The sequence below is a fragment of the Artemia sp. Qi Xiang Cuo genome, chromosome 15, assembly GCF_049724085.1.
Source record: "Artemia sp. Qi Xiang Cuo chromosome 15, ASM4972408v1, whole genome shotgun sequence".
NCBI classification, from domain to species: domain Eukaryota; kingdom Metazoa; phylum Arthropoda; class Branchiopoda; order Anostraca; family Artemiidae; genus Artemia; species Artemia sp. Qi Xiang Cuo.
Window position 1 is genome coordinate 49,331,385 of NC_142808.1, and position 12,903 is coordinate 49,344,287.

Genomic DNA, 12,903 nt, shown 5'->3' on the forward strand with positions numbered 1-12,903 from the left:
CTTTATTAGTTTCTTCTTTATACTTACTCCAATACTGGACATTATTTTATATTAGCTGCACTCCTCACTTGATACTTGTGTATTATAGCAGCCACAGCCAGGAAGTGAAGTTAGGATGATCCCAATCGCGTTTCTGTACTTGAATCAATTGACTTGTGAAGGATGAACATATGCTAATCATATACTGACATTTATATAATGTTGCGTGGGAGTCACCATTGCCTCACATTTACCCTTAGTTAGTAAGCGATTAAAATTTAAACCCTTTGAGCTGATCCTATTCTGACAGGTTTGGATGCCCAGGCAAGAATTATGGTCAGGTGTCTCAGGTTGTACGTCTCAGACCTTTAATAGTGCCCAAATACAGGAGCAATGACTTGGTTTAGTCCCTCAGGTTGTACGTCTCGTTATATGTCCAGGTTATTTCTACTGCTCACTACTGCGGCTAATCAGTTAAGGTAGCCGTTTAATTAGAATGAAGCTTTTTAAAAGTGTTAACAGCTTTAGTGTAAAGAGCAAGGTGTTGAGGAAGATAAACCCGCCATTCCTCTTTCTAAACGCCTCGCTCTCTATGCTTACGATTGCTCTTTGTCACAACTTTACATTTTAAAACAATAAAAATTAAACTTTAGCGTAAAGAGTGCGGCGTTGACGACGGAATAGCCCCTTTCATATACGAAATAATTTCTGTTCGTTTAAAGTCTTAATGTCGCTCCCTACTTTCAGTTAAAAAAACTTGTTTTTTATTTAATTCTTGGAAAAGTGTACTATTTTCTTTATTTCGAGGCACCCTGAATAAGAAAATTAAATATTTACATTGTATTCTTTGTAACTGGTTTGTAAACTGCTGTTCTCTTATATACTGCATTGCTACAGCTGATTGGATTGAGTTTAGTGCAGTTCCAAATCTATAACAAATTTAAGGACAAAACTTAATAGGACTTTGATTTATTAATAAACCGTAGATCTTTTTTCGACCCCCCCCCGGACAAAACGGGTTAGCTTACAAATTTAGCAATGACTGTATTTGTGTTAGTAAACAAAGAATTTAGGGTAAATTATAACTGGCCCGTTTTTTAGCACTAAGATCTTACATCTTTTTGCAAAGATTATTGTTTTTTTACTCATCTCTGTTCTAAGATCTTACAGCTCTCTGATGTTAGCAAAAAGTGTGAAGACCACCACTGTTCTGCCATATAGAACAATGATGAGAGAAAACTTTGATTATCTACTCATCATTGTTCTCAGACCGCCGATTAGAGCAGAATGATGAAAGACGCTTGCACAAAAACGACCAAAGATGTAAGATCTTTGTTCAAATATTTTACTTTTAAGCTTTTTCTTAAAAATTATTTATTTTCTTAGCACATTGTTGTTTTAAAAAACGGGCATAATAATCCGCCCTTTTTTTTTCAATAATATCTTGATTTTTTAAAAAACGCCCCTAATAAAAAAAATTCAATGAAAGCGAATGGTAGCTATTTTAGCTCTCCATTTTTTCGCAGTGTAAAACGTAAAACGCAATGTAAAACGCAATGATTTTCAAAAAGTTACGATATGTCCTGTATGCCAGGAAAACGGCTAATGTGATAGATTTGTTGTCCAATTATAGGCTACTAATCAAGCTTGGTGATAATGGAAAATCAAGGAGTAATGACGAGTCTAAGAGATGAAAACCATTCAACCCCAGATACTGAATTTGCATCAGAAGCAACTATTGGAAACTTCTTCAGTACTGACTATAAAAGGTATAGGCCAGGCTACTAGGGTAGGACTTCACAATTAGCCTATTGAGAGACATCTTAGGCAATTTTCTTGAATTATTTTTTAAGGCCAATATTTAACTGTTAGCTTCTTCGGCAAAGTTCTATGAAATCATATTATTGAGTTAAGACAAAAGTGAATACACCATTCAATGCATTTTTTTATGCTGATTACAAATATAGCCTAATAATCATTTCTATCGGAAATGAATTTCAGCCCCCCCCTATATATGCCAATTCAGGGTTAGGTTAGGTATAGCCTATTTAGGGGGGGGGCTGAAATTCATTTCCGATAGAAATGCTTATTATATTCATAATCAACATAAAAAAGGGGTCAATATATACCAAATCATATTATTGAGTTAGGACTAAAGTGAATACACCATTTGATGCCTTTTTTTATGCTGATTACGAATATAATAAGCATTTCTATTGGAAATGAATTTCAGCCTCCCTACAGGCTAAATATGCCAATTCCGGGTTCGGTTAGGTATAGCAAATAAAGGGGGGGGGGGGGCTGAAATTCATTTCCAATAGAAAAGCTTATTATATTTGTAATTGGGTAAAACTCCCCCATATATAGTTCTCCCCCATATATAGTAATGACGAGTCTAAGAGATGAAAACCATTCAACACCAGATACTGAATTTGCATCAGAAGCAACTATTGGAAACTTCTTCAGTACTGACTATAAAAGGTATAGCCTAGGCCAGGCTACTAGGGTAGGACTTCACAATTAGCCTATTGAGAGACATCTTAGGCAATTTTCTTGAATTATTTTTTAAGGCCAATGTTTAAAGCTTCTTTGGTAAAGTTCTATGAAATCATATTATTGAGTTTGGACAAAAGTGAATACACCATTCAATGCCTTTTTTATGCTGATTACAAATATAGCCTAATAATCATTTCTATCGGAAATGAATTTTAGACCCCACCCCCCCTATATATGCCAATTCAGGGTTAGGTTAGGTATAGCCTATATAGGGGGGGGGGCTGAAATTCATTTCCAATAGAAATGCTTATTATATTTGTAATCGGGTAAAACTCCCCCATATATAGTTCTAAGGTAAAATTCTAGACAAGTAGTTCTAGCTAGGAAATTCATGAATTTCTTAGCTCTGAGGTTAGAAATATGTTACTGAAGATTATGAATATGATTTTTGAAAAAGAGGAACTACCTAACAATTTTAGGAAAACCTTAATTAAGCCACTTTATAAGAAAGGTGATAAAAGTGAGTGTGGTAATTATCAAGGGATTAGGCTGGTCTCCGTAGGTAGTAAATTACTTAGTAATATGATACATTTTAGACTGAGAGATGCCATAGACAAAGTTTTTAAAGAAGAACAGTGCAGTTTTAGAAAAGGTAGAGGATGTGTCAACCAAATTTTCATTCTTAGGTTAGTAATTGAGAAGTGCCTAAGTTTTCAAACACCTTTGGTCCTCAGTTTTATAGATTATGAGCAAGCTTTCGATTCTGTTGATAGAAGAGCTTTAGTAAAGGTTTTAAACATTAAAGTAAAGGTTTAAACATTAAGTGATTAGTACTATGTACAAGCATTACACTGCTGCAGTTAAGGTAGGAAATGAGGTTAGCAGCTGGTTGTGTATTAAATCAGGAGTTAAGCAGGGTTGTGTTCTATCCCACTTTATATGGATTATTTTTATTGACTTTGTCTTAAGGAGCACAGGAAAGGCAATGGGAGACCACAGAATCAAATAAGGATGAAAAAATCTCCCGGATCTAAGTAATGCTAATGATTTAAGCACCCTAGATGACAATGTCAGCAAGATGAAAGAGGTTTTAGGGGCTATGAGATTTTATGGTTCTAGAATAGGTTTGAAAAATAATGTTAAAAAGACTAAGTTGCAAAGGCTTGGAATAAGTTAAGATGGACAGGTGAGGTTGGGTAATGAGAAGATTGTTAAGGTGGAAAATTTCACTTACCTTGGTAGTATTATTAGTAAAGATGGTTGGAGCAGTGAAGATGTCAAAAGTAGAATAGCCAAGGCTCAGGGTGTTTTTTCTCAGTTGAAAAAAAGTTTGGAAGAATAGGAAGATCAGTCTGCAAACCAAGATTAGAATATTAGAAGCTACAGTGATGATAGTGGTCAAATATGGCTTGGAAGCATGGGCGCTCCAAAAAGCAGATGAAGATTTGCTAGATGTTTTCCAGAGAAATTGCTTAAGGATTGTTTTGGGTACCTGGCTGACTGACTGTATTTCAAACTATAGGCTATACAAAAAAAGTGGTTCAATACTGCTCTCTAGGGCTATAATGAAAGAAAGGTTGAGGTGGCTAGGACACATTGTGTGGATGAAGGATGACAGATTGACAAAGATTGTTCTTTTTGGCCAACTGTCTAGGGCTAAATGGAAAGCTGGTCATCCTTGTTTGGGGTGGGAGGAAGTCATAAAGAAAGATTTAAAGGAAATGGGAACTTCATGGGCAGGCATAAAAAGGGGACTTTGAATAGATTGGGATGGAGGAGGAGTGTGTGTAGCTGTGTTGGCCTCAGGTGGCTAGGTGCTGTGGTGAGTTGTTAGTAGTAGTAGTATATATTCACAGAATATATACCCCCACCCCCCTCATGCGCAAATATATACCTAGAATTGCATCCTCAATCTAAATATAACATCCATTTGTATCACAAATGAAGTTTACTCTCATATTAGCCATGTGGCGGATGTCCATCTAGGCCCTATATACTAAATCATGTTTCAGGAAAGTATTTTGAAGTACTCTATTCCTTCTCCTAGAATATTAATTTGGTGATGCAGAGGGTGAAAGTAGAACATATTTACTCTGCAACAACTAGAAAGTTTGAAAGGCTAGATGTTTGTTTGTTTTTTTTCTTTTTGTTTTGTTTTGTCTTTTTTTTTTAGCACTGAGGACAAGTTGGTGGAGGTCCTTTTCAAAATATTTGCTTGTTCTTTGTCTTCATTTTTTTCCACTGGCTGACAAAATCCTTGTTTCCTCACCTTTTTTTTATTTATTTTTCATTTATAATTTTTTTTCCTCTCTTAGTTTCATATACCAACAACTAGTTTTACTAGGCTAAATCAATCTTGACACTAGGCTAATGAGAAATCTAGGAATAATGGCAAGTCTAAGAGATGAAAACCATTCATCTGCAGATGCTGAATTTGCATCAGAAGCCACTATTGGAAACTTCTTTAGTACTGACTATAAAAGGTGTGCTAGGCTAGGACTTCACAATTGTTGAGAGACAGCTTAAGCAATCTTCTTGAATTATTGACAAATGTTTGTATTAACTGAATGTTCAGATAGACAGGAAACACCTATGGAATCAGAATTTTATTCTCAATCCAATATGATGTTCATATCCATTGCAAATCCTTTCTAGCTTTATATTAGTGTTGTAAGTGGTAAAATTGGGTATTTTATACCATAATTTTATGGACCCCTGTAAATTTGGTATTTACCTATTTTGTGAAATTTATCTATTTTACCAGTATTTTATGCATTTTACTGGTATTTTACTAGTATCTTTTATTTCACAGCACAAAAGCATGAAGAGCCTGGTAGTGTCAGGATTGGATATTATTTTGTTTTATGTATAGCTGTATTACCTGGTTTAAAAGCCTGTCTGCCTGACTTCATATTCTTGTTATGACAATGATAAAGTGTATTATAGTAAAGGTAGTTGTAATTTTAAAATGGTGAAATATTAGTTGCAATGAAATTATAATATTTCTGTGGGCTGTTAAAGACAGAAAGGGCTACAAGCATGATCAATATATGGCAAAGAAAGAAAAAATAAGAAAATCAAAAATGAGGGTAATGTCAGTCAGTAGACAGAAAAGAATAAAAATGACAGAAGCAGATATTTTGTCAGGAACTTCTGCCTTGCCATCTTCAGTGCTCAGAAAAAAGGAAAACTAACCTTTTGAAGGAGCTCTTACCAGAGAAGAAAGATTGAATCAAACAGACCAAGCTAAATAAGTGAAAGACTATTTAACAATCAGATCAGGCAAGAATTCTCTGTTTATTGATGGACTTAGCTTGTCTACTGACCTAATTTTCATTAAAAGTATGGTCAGAAGATCTTAATTGAAATTGAAGAAAAATATTATTTTAATCATATGATTTTAAGTTGTAAATTGGTTTATAGGAATATCTCCAGTATCTCTATTTAAAGCAAAGTGTCTGTTTATAGATTTTTTAATCTCAATTGCTGTCCTAAAAGAATTTTTGAAGCCCTTTGCTTCAGATTTGGGAAGCCTCACATTTGCTTCAGTTGCCTCACCAAACAGAACTAAATGATTTGGATTTTCAACAATATGGAGGGGCAAAGCAGAATCAATATCCTCATTTTTGTTTTAAATTTCATATCTCAGAGAAATCTGTTCATGCTGTTGTTTCCCTGGGAGTCAGTGTTTATCCCCCCTGGAAAATACTCACTGCAGAGAATTCCTCCTCCCCCTAGGAATTCCCCATTCCCCCTGGATTATTCAGGATGTTCATTAGAGGGGAAATTGGAATTTCTACTCCTGCTTAAGTCAGAGGCAATTATTTAGTATTGCCTATAGTTTAGACCCACAAAGATTCAATGTAATAATATTTGTTCATTTTTCTCCCCTAGAGGCACTTCATCTGGAAGGAATGGTTGAATAAACTTTGATTACTGACTGAGATTATTGTTGAATACCTGGTTGACTGAGGGCACTCAGTCAATCAGAAATCAAAAGTTCCAGTGCCATTTTCTAAGATCTAGCTTTGTTTTCAGGCAATTCCTACCTGTCATTACTTGGTTATTTTTTTTTGCAAAAAAATTGGGATCAGCACCAATGTGTCAAGATGCATCTGATCTTTGCTAAAATGTAGCCACATTGGCCTTTTCTTGATTAAATCAATTTAAAAATGGCAGCTAATATTATATTGACAAAAGTTTGTTCCATGTGTTGAAAATTCTTGTCTGATGTAGTGAAATACCAGGGCAACTAAAAATGTTTCTTCAGCCAAATTCAAACATAGATACTGACTTCTATCATGAGGCTCATTTCTTTTGAGAATATCTTGTAGGCTAGTAACTTCGTCAAAATTTTTGACAGACAGCAACAGACCCTGTCGAAATATAGGTTACTGTCAAAACTTCTCTGAACATGTTAAACAGATGAGAAACAATTGGTGTCCAAATTCAAGGGTCCTCTGATGAAAACAGTTGTCAAACTTATGGGTACTTTCTCAACAATGAGAGATTTTGATGATTATTATTTTTAATAATATTTCACATGAAAAAAAAAACATAAAAAAATGTTTTTATTAAATCATAGTTTTACTGATTTGGCACCAGATGCAAGATTTTTTCCATCATCTGAGAAAGTACCACTTGGCCTCATACCGTGTTCATATTTTTAAGCATTTGAGTTGTTTTATCGCACCATCCTGACTCATTTATCTCTTAATAACTTTGAAGTAAACTTTCATAACAAATTTTGTATATGTTTCTTTCAAATATAGATCCCAATTTGTAAAATACAAAAATATTCTCTCTGATCTCCTCCCTATTTGATGTAGAATTCCGAGCGGAACTTTGTTAGGCCTACTCTCATATTTAGTACTGATTTAATGAAATTGGTAAGAGATTCCCTCAAAGGTTTAATTTGTAGATTACCTGCTGATCCTCGAAGTATATCATAGAAATGTTAAAAGTGGCCCCATCAAAATCCTACCCATGTTTAGGACGAGGCCAAGAATTTACATACAAACATAAATTCCACTAAGTCAGTTATAATAACCATAAACTTTTTCCTGTGAACTTGAAAACTTTTCAGTTATAATAACAATAATATTTTTCCTGTGAACAACAAAGAAATCTTTGCTGAACCATTAAAGCTGAGAAGAAGTGCCCCATTCCAGATAGCGTTTGGTGATACTATTCTTGTGGCAAATATTCAAAAATGTGAAAAAAAAAGAAAAAAGGCATATGACCTACGTCACAAGATTACACTCCAAATTATTATCCAATTTTGTTCCTATACCTGAGACAATTTTTTCAATTTTTTCCTTCCACTGTCTGAATAGTGTTTTGTGCGTTTACACATTAAACAAAGTTGAAGAGAAACAAGGAAATAAAGTAAACAGAATAGTCATGTTGAATGCACAAGGATCTGCCCACAAGTATTCCCCAAGTATTTTGACATGTGTCGAATTGGGATCCAACTAACGTTGAAAACAGGCAAATTTTTTGTTCTGTCGAATTTGTAGGCAAAAGGAGTCCAATTTCAGAAAATCGGAGTTTTGTATCTTTTCTGATAAAACTTCAAACTGCTAATCAAACAGTAAGATTCTTAGATGTTTTTACTACATACTGAAACCCTTTTCAAACCAAAAGTCTTTAAGTTAGGCCTTCCAGAGTAGAAAAAGTGCTTATTTCTTTTTTTTTTTTTACAAAAACTGTTGATTCATTGGTATCTTTACCCTATGCTAACCATGTTCTGATTTCTAAGTTTTAGAAATTTGCCTAGGCTACTTGCCAGTATTCTCAAACGCTTGGATTTTAAAGTAGTCGACTGAAAATCCATTTTATATTGAATATAGTCTATGTCTATATGGGTGAAGTGTAGACTAAAAAACAAAATAGATGCTCTAAGAATGTTTTTCTTTATTTTTCAATTAAAAGTAGCCTACAAAAATTCCTTAGAATGATACATTATTTTGAAGGTTTAATGGTCATCAAAGATCCCTGACATCAAAGGACACTCTAGAAGGAAAAGGAGTAAAGGTAGATACTTCAAAATATCTTGAAATTTGATAAAACAATATTTTATCTTAATTTTTAGTTATCACTTTCTCTTTCTCTGGTTTTAGTTCTGAAAATACATTTCCTGTTATTTGAGTAGAATTTTAAGCCATGTCAATGGGTTCTTTTTCTAAATTTAGGAAGTGTATTTGCAGATTTTTGATACCTCATAAATTAGGATTAAGCAAAGTTATAAAGCAGAAAATAATTTTCTTGTACTTCATTTAAGCAGAAGGTCTATTTTGCAATGTTTCACTTTTACAAGACAAAGATTTTTGAAGGTCATCTAAGGTCTCTGACATCAAAGGACCCTCTAGAAGGAAAAGGAGTGAAGGTAGATACTTCAAAATACCTTCTCAGGACATACTTTAGTCTGTAGAGCCATCCCTGAAAGTTTCATTTTCCTAAACTAACCCCTTTCCAAGATAGCAAAAGTAGCTAAACTAGAACATTGATTCTAACACGGGTATATAAGCTGTATCTAATTTAGGAGAAAAAGATATTATCTTTGAGGGTCTGTAAAGACCTTAAAATTTAATTTGGGATTGAAATAAATGTCATATTTGGATTCAGGATGAAATTCTGATTCTAGAGGTAAGTTGTTTCTTAGCTATCTGTATATTCTGTTAATATAAAGGTTTACTCCAATACATTTTTTGCAGGCCATTGTGCTATTCCGAAATATTAAGGTTGCGTTTCTGACAATCTCCACCAACCCTCCTCCTCAATGGTATGATGTCTGGTTCTAGTAATATATCTGATTTTAGTTTAAAAGTGGGTGTCTCTTGAAGGTAGGCTAAGACTTTAGTATTTCAAAACTACTGTAGAAAATTCCTAAATACTTATTTAAGCTATATTAAGGTATTTTTAAAAACGTATTACTTTATTTACACCCTCCCTTCATGAATGTTTAAATATATAGCCCAAATTGGTAAAGGTAAGAAATAGAAGCCTGTCAAAGGTCTAGAGTAGGGGCAATCAAGAAGGAAATATGTTGAGAAAACAATTCTAGTTTTATAATATGCAGAATAACTTTAGCTGACACATTTTGACTAAAGCTTCACCATGCTTTACCCCCAGTTCCCCTAATGTGCAAATACATAGCCCAAATTATACATTTCCAATGTATTCTGCTAATGCATCTCTCTTGTTTCAACCCATGTAGCCTACCTATAAATTGCATCAACTGTGGCAAACCAAGAACCAGAAAAGCAAGAGCAACGAGTGGTATGATGTATTTTAAATATATATATATATATATATATATATATATATATATATATATATATATATATATATATATATATATATATATATATATATATATATATATATATATATATATATATATATATATATATATATATATATATATATATATATATATATATATATATATATATATATATATATATATATATATATATATATATATATATATATATATATATATATATATATATATATATATATATATATATATATATATATATATATTGGGCTATATTATTTCCATATTAGGGGGGGGGGGGGAGTAAAGTATAGAAGAGATGCAGTCAAAATGTGTTAACTATAATCACTCTACATATTATGAAGTAAGAATTGTTTTATATTATGAAGTAAGAATTGTTTTATTAACATGTTTTCTTCTCAATATCCCCTACTCTAGACCTTTACCAGCAGCTCTACATAATGAGACATGCTAGAACAAAAAAAATAAAATGTTTTTTTTTAATTATTAACCTTATGTCTATTTTTATGTTTTTTTTGTCCTTTTGAAAATTGATCCCCAGGCCCCCTCTTATGTTCTTATATACTCCTAGGCTATTTAAAAAAACGGAAAGATTAGAATAAATGAAATTCATAATTTGTTTTAGCCTTTGCAACAAGTTTCAATTAAACACAAAAACACCTCTGCTATTTCTATCTATATTTCAGATTTTTTATTCTGATCTTATAATTTATTTTATTGTATTGGAAAGACAGCTATTAGATTGCAAAAATGACACTATTCAACCAAAGCATTTGCAATGTATATTTACGAAAATTTCAGAAATTATGTTTTTCATGGGTCAGCAAAGTTTTGTAGATTTGTAATATTTCTTGGTTGAAGCAATGTATTAGGTGAATAGTATCATTTTTCAAAAGTGATGGATTTGTTTAAGATAAAATGAAATTATATTGTCAAAACTGACTTATAAACATGGATGAAAGTAAAAAAAAGAAGCGAGATATGGTTGCATATCTTACTGCATATTATAAACTTAGAATTTCAACAGTGTTTTTGTCAGTTTGTATATAGCCTATTGTTCTATGAGACAATTACGGGGGGGGGGCAAGTAGTGAAAGTGCTGGCAAAACTATGTAAATGAGCATAAAATTATCAATCTTAAAGTTTCCCCAGTTTAGTTCCACCATGTATCCTAGTGGAGAGTCGTTATTATATAACATTAACCCCAAATTATATTTTCACGTGTGGTTTTGGACCTGCAAAAAAATTTTGGTAATGCTTGTTTTTCCTTACGTTGTTTTTAAGAAAAGTGTTGGCCTATAAAAGTTCCAGCACTATAAATAATTAGGAAAATATCCCTGCAGTTTAGTGAGGGAGGTGGGGGGGGTAAATTAAAAGTCTTTTAAGATTGATATAAATAAATATTCTAGAATTTTAGAAATAGTTATCAAAAGTTTATACTTTTTCCTGCTAGAGATGCCAACCACTTAACTAGTATCATATTTTTTCCATCAATTAAATTGTATCATGCATCATAGGTTTTTTTTTTTTTGATATGGGAATTTGCAGTGTATTAACTTTCTGCAATCTAGTTTTTTCTAGAATTGCTGGGAGTATTTATCAAAATATTCAGAATAATTTTAAAAAGCAGATAACATATATTGGATAACTATAATCTTGGCTCAGTGAAGTTCAGATTTACGAAAGTAATTTTAATAGAATTGTTGAAAGAATATTATTTCAAAGGGATTTGATATGGGGATAATAATTGAAGGAAATATTATAATCTGATGGACATTTTGTGTATAAAAAAGTTGAAATTTCAAAATTTAAGTGTTTTTTTTAGTGTTTTTTTTTTTATATCAGTAGTGGTTTTAGATCTCATAATTTGGGGGAGGGGGAATATACCACATGGTCCAGGTCCCAAATAATTTTACTAATTTAGATTTTGATACATTGTTTAAAGCAATAGCGAAAAACAGGCTTATTGTTATAGAATCAATATGAAATAGTAACAGAATAATTAACTTTTTTTTTATATGAATATTTTATTGAAAAGGAAATAATAATGCGTATTGCTTTTCATAAGAACATTTATATAATTGAGTACATTGAGTACCAAAAAACACCAAATCTACTGGATATGTGTAATTGAGTGTCAATCAGCACTAAACTGTTTTGTGATAGTGTTTCTACAATCCTGTCCATGATAAAGGTACCACTTGTCGTGCTAATCGTGCGCTCACCACTGCCCACTGAGGAAAAACGTATTCTCCTTGATATTTGTTGTTGAGAGATATGCCATGTTTTACAATCAACAGAATCTTGTGCTTTTCCATTGGAGCATTGCCACCCAGGAACTTCTCTTAAGTGGTAAAAAAATCACAGTCTCTCCCAATCACATGATTCAGCAATGTTTTGGCTGACTCTATGGATTGAATGCAGCTAATCACAGTCTAGTCCTGTTAATTTGAGAACATTTTGAGAATTTGCTAAACCGAGATAGATTTGCAAGAAAAGATATTGAGGAAAACGAAAAAGTTTGTGATACCTTGAATGTGAAGGAAGATTTCTTTTGCGAGGAAGAATTAATGACAGTACTAAAAGGATTAAAAAATAATAAGGATCCAGGTGCTGATAGGGTACTAAATGAGTTTCTTAAATGTGGTGGCTCTGAGGTTAGAAATAAGCTACTGAAGATTATGAATATGATTTTTGAAAAAGGGGAAGTACCAAATGATTTTAGGAAAACATTAATTAAGCCACTTTACAAGAAAGGTGTTAAAAGTGAGTGTGGTAATTATCGAGGCATTAGTCTGGTCTCTGTAGGTAGCAAATTACTTAGTAATATGATACTTTTTAGACTGAGAGATGCCGTAGATAATATTTTAAGAGAAGAACAGTGCGGTTTTAGAAAAGGTAGAGGATGCGTCGACCAAATTTTCACTCTTAGGTCAATAATTGAGAAGTGCCTGAGTTGTCAATCACCTTTAGTCCTTAGTTTTATAGATTATGAGCTAGCGTTTGATTCTGTTGATAGAAGAGCTTTAGCAAAGGTTTTATCCTTATATGGTATATCAGACAAATACATTAAAGTGATTAGTGCTATATACGAGAATAACACTGCTGCGGTTAAGGTAGGA

At 32.7% G+C, this 12,903-nt stretch overlaps 1 long non-coding RNA gene across 1 annotated transcript; it reads left to right on the forward strand.

Moving 5' to 3' along the window:
- Nucleotides 1-1,587: 1,587 nt before the first annotated feature.
- Nucleotides 1,588-9,315, forward strand: LOC148943781 (uncharacterized). The gene is made up of 3 exons (XR_016143007.1): nucleotides 1,588-1,748; nucleotides 2,364-2,460; nucleotides 9,192-9,315. It is a non-coding gene; the product is annotated as an uncharacterized LOC148943781 (long non-coding RNA).
- Nucleotides 9,316-12,903: the final 3,588 nt, after the last annotated feature.